The sequence below is a fragment of the Arvicanthis niloticus genome, chromosome 13 (assembly GCF_011762505.2).
Source record: "Arvicanthis niloticus isolate mArvNil1 chromosome 13, mArvNil1.pat.X, whole genome shotgun sequence".
Classification (NCBI taxonomy): domain Eukaryota; kingdom Metazoa; phylum Chordata; class Mammalia; order Rodentia; family Muridae; genus Arvicanthis; species Arvicanthis niloticus.
In genome coordinates this window covers 33,659,356-33,668,522 of record NC_047670.1, presented here as the reverse complement: position 1 = coordinate 33,668,522, position 9,167 = coordinate 33,659,356, and the positions used below count along the sequence as shown (strand labels likewise).

Sequence of the window (9,167 nt, the reverse complement as noted above, 5' to 3'; positions counted from 1 at the left end):
AGTCCTCACAATATTGAAATATCCCTCTTCTTTTTATACCACAAGATACCTAACACCAGCTCTGTGACAGCACCTTCCCCGTCATGAAGAGAAGCAAGAAGTTTAGCAAACATCCTAGCAGCTGAGAGCTCTGCCTTAGCAATTGATTGGATGAGACAAGCAGAATCCAGAAGAAACAATGCCACTGTGGACCATAATGCTGCAGAAGCAGCAGGCACAAAATCCTGAAAGATGGACCAACTCTGTGAAGATAAAATCTGTGCTATTTTTCAGCCAAACCCTCTGTTAGTAACTTTCTTTGTTTTACCCGCTTTCAACCAAATTAATTTTTTAATTCAAAAATTAGTACATTAGATTTGGATTCTGTCAGTTCCTAAAAGCCTATTGTTGAATAACTGGTTCTCAGCCTATGGCACTATCAAAAAACAAAAACAAACAAAAAACAAACAGACAAACAAAAAGATGATAGAAATTAAACTTGGCGGGAAGTCATGTCACTGGGAAGACTATGAAAGTATTGCGGGGACTCTGGCCTCTCCTCAGCCTATGTGCTTTCAAGTTGTATTAGGTAAACACCATTTCCCATCACAGATTATCTTTGTGGGGCTTCCCACTGTACTCTAGCAGAACTCAGAGACACGGCATGTGTGTTGTGACAACATTCTGAAGCACATGAATACTTTGTAATGGTGTTTCAAACTGTTGTCTGCATTCATGAGCTACCAGAGTTGTTAAAAATTCAAGGCTGTGAAGGATCTGACTACTGAGACATAACAAAGCCATTCATGCTGAGACGAACTTAAGTTGATGCTATTTGGATCATTTCTAGATTATACAGGAAAAAAAATCCTGTGTCTCTTGCTAGGTATAGTGGAATGACTCTCTCACTCTTTGAGAAGTATCTATACATCTTTCTCCGAGTACTTCATGCTTTATGTTTAGAGTTCAAATGGTACATTTTATTATGTTACAAATTTAAAATACAAAACGACTCCCAGCTTAGAGTATTTCAGATTTTTGAATGTATATTCTTTTAATGCTAAATATATTTCTGTGTTTAGCATTTCTCCCCTAACAGATAAAAATCAGTTTGTTTGTTGTTTGTCTGTTTTCATCTTCGCTTCTTTTGGGTTTGTTGTGAGATGATTAATTTCTTGATTTTTCTTGGGTGTAGTTTTTCTCCTGGTGTTGGAGTTTTTCTTCTAGTATCCTCTGTAGGGCTAGATTAGTGGAGCAATAAGTTAAAATTTGGTTTTGTCATAGAATATTTTGGTTTCTCTATCTATAGTGTTTGAGAGTTTTTCTGGGTAGAGTATCCTGAGCTGGCATTTGTGTTCTCTTAGGGTTTGCGTGATATCTGTCAAAGATTTTCTGGCTTTTAGAGTCTCTGTTGAGAAGTTTGGTATGATTCTTATCAGTCTGCCGTTATATATTACTTGGAGTTTTCCCCATACTGCTTTTTAGTAATCTTGCTTTGGTCTTTGTGTTTAGTGTTTCAATTATTATGTGGTGGAAGAATTTTCTTTACAGATCCAATCTATTTGATGTTCTGTAGGCTTCTTGTAGATTTATAGCCATCTCTTTCTTTAGGTTACAGAAGTTTTCTTCTATGATTTTTTTGAAGATGTTTTCTGGCTCTATGAATTGGGAATCTTCATTTTCTTTTATTCTTATTATTCTTAGGGTTGGTCTTTCCACTGTGTCCTGAATTTCTTGTTTTGAGTTTTTTTTTTTTTTTTTTTTTTTTTTTTCACTGTATTTCTTCAAGGGATTTATGTGTTTCCTCATTAACGGGTTCTACCTATTTACGTGTGCTCTCCTGTTTTCTTCAAGGGAGTTATTTATATCCTCCTTAAAGTCCTCTATCATCTCCGTGAAATGGGCTTTGAGGTCAGAATCTTGCTTTTCAGGCGTGTTAGGGTATCCAGGGCTTGCTGTGGTAGAAGAACTTGGTTTTGTTGCTTATGTTCTTATGCTTGCCTCTTGCCATCTGGCTATCTCTAGTGTTAATTTGCCTTGCTGTCTCTGACTGGAGCTTGTCTCTCCTGTGATCCTTGTTATGGCAGACCTCCTTGGAGTCAGACTGTCTCTGGGTGTGGCCAGATGGGCAGGAGGAAGTGTTCACTGTGTAGGCAGGCTCTCAAGGCTCCTAGTGCTTAAGCTCCACACAATGAGGAAGACAGAATCTCCTCCTGGCCACCTTTGGATAAAGACACATAACTCTCAGATGCTTCTCCAGCACCACATCTGCCTGGACACTGCCATGATTTCCCACCATGATGATAATATATTGAACCTCTGAAACTGTAAGCCAGCCCCAGTAAATTTCTCCATTTGTAAGAACTTGGTCATGTTTTTCCTTCATAGCAATGAAACCCTATCTAAGACAAGAACCATAAAACATATTTGTTTGCTGGGGCAATTAAGACAGCTACAGGGAGAAATGGGTGGTGCTGACTGACAAAGATAATGATACTCAATTTTTATAATTTAAATGGCTAGAGCATTGGTGAGGTTGACGGGGAGGATGATAAAGAATTCACCTACAAATTTGATGAAGTTGACATGCTTGGTCAAAAGATATAAAGGGTAATATGAATGTGAGGCAATATGAATGGTTAATTCCCATATATTTGATTTGTTTTCTCAGGGAGATACAAGGGAAGCACTGAGGGTGTTGCTGAGAACAAAGAATAAGAAATTATCTACGAAGAGTGAAGGAAGATGGTTGTTTATGGAAACTCTCTTCTGCCCACATCCAGTAGCTACTCCTAAAGAGATACCCATCTTTATTTTCTCTCTCATAACCTCTCTTGGTTCGTCCTTTGCCTTCCCATAACCTCTGACTTCTTAGTTCTAGTGTCACTGCCGATAGCTTGTAATGTTGGTGGCAAAGGAAGGAGACTGTTTATTATTGTCCCCCAGGACCCGCTTAGCTAAGGTGGAGGATGTGTTGCTTTGTTTTTAGAATCAGGCTTCATGTATATTTTGCTAAATTCCCTAAGGCCCTCTAGACACCCAGGACCGAAAGATGAAAAATGACTATTATTGTTACCGTGTGTTGCCCACCATCCCCAGTCACCACATGTTTGTAACTTCCTGGTCTCCATTGTTTCTTCTTCACTGGCCCTAAGCTTCGGGTCAAGGAGAGTTGTTTACTCCTGCTGTGGTGATCACTGGGACATGGCTATCCAGAAAAGATTCAAATTTTTAAATGATTGCAACTCACACATGGGCTCAACAATTTTTTGCATGATTTGATCTATGTCCTGACCTGAAAGCTACAAGGATAAAACAAGCTAATAAAGAGGAAAAAGAATGCCCAATATGTTTAACCGGCATGAGCTGTTTCCTTCTCACCAAGTACTGACATTTTGGAGGGATCATGACAATGAGTTCATTTGTTTATTTTCTGTACAAATATGTGTTATGAAGATTTAGATTGTGCTGATTTTTGCTTCACTTGGTTATCTTTAAAATGCAATGCATGTGCACATACACACACACACACACAAGCTAAGAAATTAAGATTTTTTTTCAATTCACTATGCTAATAATATGAAAAGTGAATTGGTGAGATATAAAAAGGAACAAAACCAAACCCAAGACAACAAATATTCCATCAGGAATCCAAACCTGGTTTTTGACCTTAGAAAGGAGAACCTGCCTATACCTCTTTCCTCCACTACCTTCTCCACATCTTTGAAGACTTTTATGAAGTGTAGCTCATAGTCACTCTGATGGGCACACAAGAGGCAGCAGGGAGCATTGTTTGGAAACAATCTTTCCTAGCCTCAAAGAATTTATAGCTTATGTAGGAAGAATTCTGATCTTATTTTAAAAATGGAAAAAGAAGGTAGTTAAATTAGATAAAGATTTGGGCCATGGTACAAGACAGTTGTGTGATTAATAGGCAGAAAAGAAGCCTGGGCAGAGAGGAGGGGGTCTAGTTCTTGCTGTAATCACCAAGGGACAAAGAAAAGGGCTGCCAAAGCTCCATCAGGCTCAACTGAGTTTTTAGAACATGAATCTGGAGAAGGTCAATGTAGCACGAAGATGACAGGAGTGTCTGTCATGTAAAGTGGATTTCTAGAGCCCCTGATAAACAGGTTTCTTAAACAGTAGCCATGCTTTCTGACTTGAGACCTTTGAACATGAGTGTAAGAATGGGTGGTAGTGATGGTGAGAAACTGAAGAATCAGAAAAATCAGTGCTTACTTGACTTCTTACCTTGAAACCAGGGAAAAGCTGAGCGTCATATTTGTTTCATGGTTGGTTCAGAATTAGCAGAATTAGAGTCTTATGTGGGAGTGGGTGGGAAAAATAGTTCTGAGTGCTTCCAAAAGGAAACTGGAGAGAGCATGCCCTAGAAGCTTAAGAGCACACTTTTGAAAGCTCTAGAACAAAAAGAAGCAAATACACCAAAGAGGAGTAGATGGCAGGAAATAATCAAACTCAGGGCTGAAATCAACCAAGTAGAAACAAAAAGAACTGTACAAAGAATCAATAAAACCAGGAGCTGGTTCTTTGAGAAAATACTTCTCTCTCTCTCTCTCTCTCTCTCTCTCTCTCTCTCTCTCTCTCTCTTTCTCTCTCTCTCTCTCCTTCCTTTCTTCCTTCCTTCCTTCCTTCCTTCCTTCCTTCCTTCCTTCCTTCCTTCCTCCCTTCCTTCCTTCTTTCATGTATGTTCCATAGATAACTGTCAGATCATCGTGTCTGGTGGCAGGACAGGCATGTTTACAGAGGTGCTGAGCCACCTCAGCAGCTATCGCTCTTTGTTCTTTCCAATTCTATCCTGATTTGGGAAATGGATTTGCTCTATTAGAAGAAACTGAAAGCAGGGTACATGGGGTCAGAATAGGTGTAGTTCATATCCATGGGCCCTGCTTGTCTTCTTCCACTTTTTCTTCTCCTCCTCTACTTCCTCCTCCTTTTTCTATTTCTCCTCCTTCTTCTCCTTCCTCCTCCTCCTCTCTTTCCTTTTTTTCAATGATGTAGCATAAGCTAGCAGCATCCGTGGTGAATCAAGAAGAAATTTCAAATGAAGTGTGTTGGGGCATTTATAACATTGGGATAAAGGATAAAAGTAAAATACAAAAAAATTTTTTTACACGCACATTAAGCATATTGTCACTGCCAAACCTCCTCCTTTTTATGTCAAAGGCATAAACTTTGGAATTATTACATACTTCAATCATCTCTCCAAGAGAGGAAGCCCCTAATATTTGTTTCCTGGCCTCATCATTCTCCTGTCTCAAGTATTTTTCTTTTCCATCTACAAATACCAAGTGCAGCAATCACATACCTGCAAGGTGTGCGATGACTGGATAATTGTGACTCCAAAGCACCTACATCTGAGTGCTCTTCCTTCTACAGTTGACTGGCTATCTGATGGTCTCTGGACACATGCTTTACCTCTCTCAAATTAAAGCTTTTTCTTTATGAAGTAATAGGAAGGAAAATAGTACTTACTAACTTACTATACATGAGTATTCAGTAAGTTATTCTACCAAATATATATCAGGACCCCAGGGTGGCCATTTGTAACTGCAATTCCAGTGATTGAGAGGCAGAGCATGAGAATCACTTGAATTCAAAATTAATCTGAGCTACAGCATGAGAAAGTGTACCAAAAAAATTAAAAAAAAAAAAAAAAAAGAAGCAATATCTACATACAGACAACAATAAAAGTGAAAAGAACAGAGGAAGGAAAAAGAAGGGAGGGAGAAATAAAAAACAGAAAAACAAAAAAAAAACAAACAAAAGTGTACAGAATAAGCATTGTTATTCCTTCGCTTTTTATTGTTATTGCATGTCATGGCAAATCGTTCCTTAAAATGTAGCACTTTGGACAGCTAAATACTTTTTGCAAATAAACACATTTTATAGCTGATGAGGGGTCTGTGCCAGTTCATTGCACAAATAAAATGAGCTCAGACTCTCCTTTGGAACCCGGACCACTTCTTTTTGTTTTTCAAATTAGACATTTCTGTGATGGATTATTTTAGTGGCATGTAGATGTTCATGGTTATTTATAAATTGAAAGAGATCGGTGAAACATTGAAATAAGCAATATAAATAAATATCTTCCCAATTTCAGTTGCGTTAAGTGAATTATATATGGTATCATGGCTGCATCTTATTCCATACAATATAAATGGATAAAATATGTCAGATGAAGGACTCCGAAGTCATCCAGATCACACTTCCAACAAACTTTATCACACAAAATACTCAAAGACAGAATCAACATATTCCTTGAGCCTGTAATCCTCTGGCCTGTTTTCTATTATCTTTATTTTGTAAATTGCTTCAAAAAAATCCCTATGTTCTTTGAGATTCTATTTTATCTCAATAAGAATGGCTATAATCAAGAAAAAACAACAACAAATTCCTCAATATTTAAAATACACTACCATATAACCTAGCCTATACGATCCTTGAACATGTATCAAACATCTCTATGTGCTATTCCAGAGACAATTGCTGATCTGTGTTGATTGCCAACCTGTTTCCAATATCAACAGCCTTAGCTATTCATCAGTTGAAGACTGGCAATGAAAAATGTGCCATGTAGAGTTCCTGGTGGCAGGGACCCGGGTATCCAACGGCCTGTGAGCATCATGCCTAAGTTTTATTGTGATTACTGTGATACATATCTTATCCACAATTCTCCATCTATGAGGAAGATGCACTGCAGTGGTTGGAAACACAGAGAATTTGAAAGATTATTACTAGAAATGGATGGAAGAGCAGGCCCAGAACCTGATTGACAAAACAACGGCTGCATTTCAAGAAGAAAAGATCCCTCCGGCTCCGTTCTCTGCTCCTCTGCCTTCAGGGGCCATGATCCACCTTCCCCCAGTCTCCCGGGTCCTTCTCTGCCTGGCATGATGCCTGCATCCCACATGCGAAGCCCTGCCATGATGCCAATGATGGGCCTCCCTCCTCCTGGAATGATGCCTGTGGGACCAGCTCATGGGACGAGACCACCCACGGGAGGCCACATGCTCATGATGCTCGGGCCTCCCATGAAGAGACCCCCGGCCCGCTCACCCATCCTATGATAGTGCCCACGAGGCCCAGCATGACTGGGCCAGACAGATATGAGCAGAACCGTTCTTTATCGTTTTGAATTTCTTGTTCTATTTCACCAGGAGACCTTGGTGCTGAGCCTAAGTGTTTACTAGATGCCTGGCAAGGAACTTCCTTCCTAACAAAGGAGGATACTTTTAGAGGGAGAAGTGATACAAAAGAGGCAGTTTTGGTTTACATTGCAAAACATGAAAATAAAAATAAAATGGTCAGCTGTTTTAGTTAGAGAGAGAGAGAGAGAGAGAGAGAGAGAGAGAGAGAGAGAGAGAGAGAGAATGTGCCATGTACATACAATGGAAATATAAGACAACTTCATTTTAAATAAGATAGGTTAGATTCAACATCTGATCACAAACTATGCTAATATGCTCTAAAAGGAGGAAACTTGGCTCTCTGCTCCTTTCTGTTCCGGAGATCGCTGCATCTTCTTGTGCAGTGCCAGCCTGGTCCCGTAGACAAAATGGTGAAGGTGGGTGTGAACGGATTTGGCCATATTGGGCGCCTGGTTACCAGGGCTGCCTTCTGCTCTGCATCTGGCAAAGTGGAGATTGTTGCCATCAATGACCCCTTCACTGACCTCAACTACATGGTCTACATGTTCCAGTATGACTCCACCCATGGCAAGTTCAACAGCACAGTCAAGGCTGAGAATGGGAAGTTTGTCATTAACGGGAAGGCCGTCACCATCTTCCAGGAGCGAGATCCCGCTAACATCAAATGGAGTGATGCTGGTGCTGAGTATGTTGTGGAGTCTACTGGCGTCTTCACCACCATGGAGAAGGCCGGGGCCCACTTGAAGGGTAAGCCAAAAGGGTCATCATCTCTGCCCCTTCTGCCGATGCCCCCCTGTTTGTGATGGGTGTGAACCATGAGAAATATGACAAGTCGCTCAAGATTGTCAGCAATGCATCCTGCACCACCAACTTCTTAGCTCCCCTGGCCAAGGTCATCCATGACAAGTTTGGCATCGTGGAAGGGCTCATGACCACAGTCCATGCCATCACTGCCACTCAGGAGACTGTAGATGGCCCCTCTGGAAAGCTGTGGCATGATGGCCATGGGGCTGCCCAGAACATCATCCCTGCAACCACTGGTGCTGCCAAGGCTGTGGGCAAGGTCATCCCAGAGCTGAACGGGAAGCTCACTGGCATGGCCTTCCGTGTTCCTACCCCCAATGTGTCTGTTGTGGACCTGACATGCCGCCTGGAGAAACCTGCCAAGTATGATGACATCAAGAAGGTGGTGAAGCAGGCATCTAAGGGCCCACTGAAGGGCATCCTGGGATACCTTGAGGACCAGATTGTCTCCTGCGACTTCAACAGCAACTCCCACTCTTCCACCTTTGATGCTGGGGCTGGCATTGCTCTCAATGACAACTTTGTAAAGCTCATTTCCTGGTATGACAATGAATACGGCTACAGCAACAGGGTCGTGGACCTCATGGCCTACGTGGCCTCCAAGAAGTAAGAAATCCTGGACCCCACCCCAGCAAGGACACTGAGAGCAAGAGAGAGGCCCTCGGTTGCTGAGGAGTCCCTGTCCCCAACATTGAGCATCTTCCTCACAATTTCCTTCCCAGACCCCCATAACAACAGGAGGGGCCTAGGGACCCCTCCCTACTCTCTGAAATACCATTGATAAACGTTTGCTGCACCCCCCCCCAAAGAAGAAACTTTGTTTGGAATTATTTATTTCACTTTCTAGGGCATTGCATTGATTCTTGTTTGTTTGCTTTCTTGCTTGCTTGCTTGCTTACTTTGTTCACTTTAAAGTTTTAGACGCCAATTTTTCTATTTTTAGAAATTGTTTTCCATATAATATATTTTGATTATTTTTCTGCTCTCCCAACTCTTCCCAAGTCCTTCTCGCTTCCCTAACTTCCCACCTTGATGTTCTTTTTCTCTATCTTTCTCAGAAATAATCCACAAAAGATGAAAATTAAGACAAATAAAAGACCAATAAGAGAAGAAGAAGAGGAAGAAGAGGAAGAAGAGGAAGAAGAGGAAGAAGGAGAAGAAGAAGAAGAAGAAGAAGAAGAAGAAGAAGAAGAAGAAGAAGAAGAAGAAGAAGAA

The 9,167-nt window shown here is 40.9% G+C and overlaps 2 pseudogenes; both read left to right on the top strand.

Annotated features, from left to right (window-relative positions):
* The first annotated feature begins 6,623 nt into the window (after nucleotides 1–6,623).
* LOC117718717 (U1 small nuclear ribonucleoprotein C pseudogene) lies at nucleotides 6,624–7,135 on the top strand (annotated as a pseudogene).
* A 392-nt stretch (nucleotides 7,136–7,527) lies between these two features.
* On the top strand, nucleotides 7,528–8,650 carry LOC117718796 (glyceraldehyde-3-phosphate dehydrogenase pseudogene; annotated as a pseudogene).
* Nucleotides 8,651–9,167: the final 517 nt, after the last annotated feature.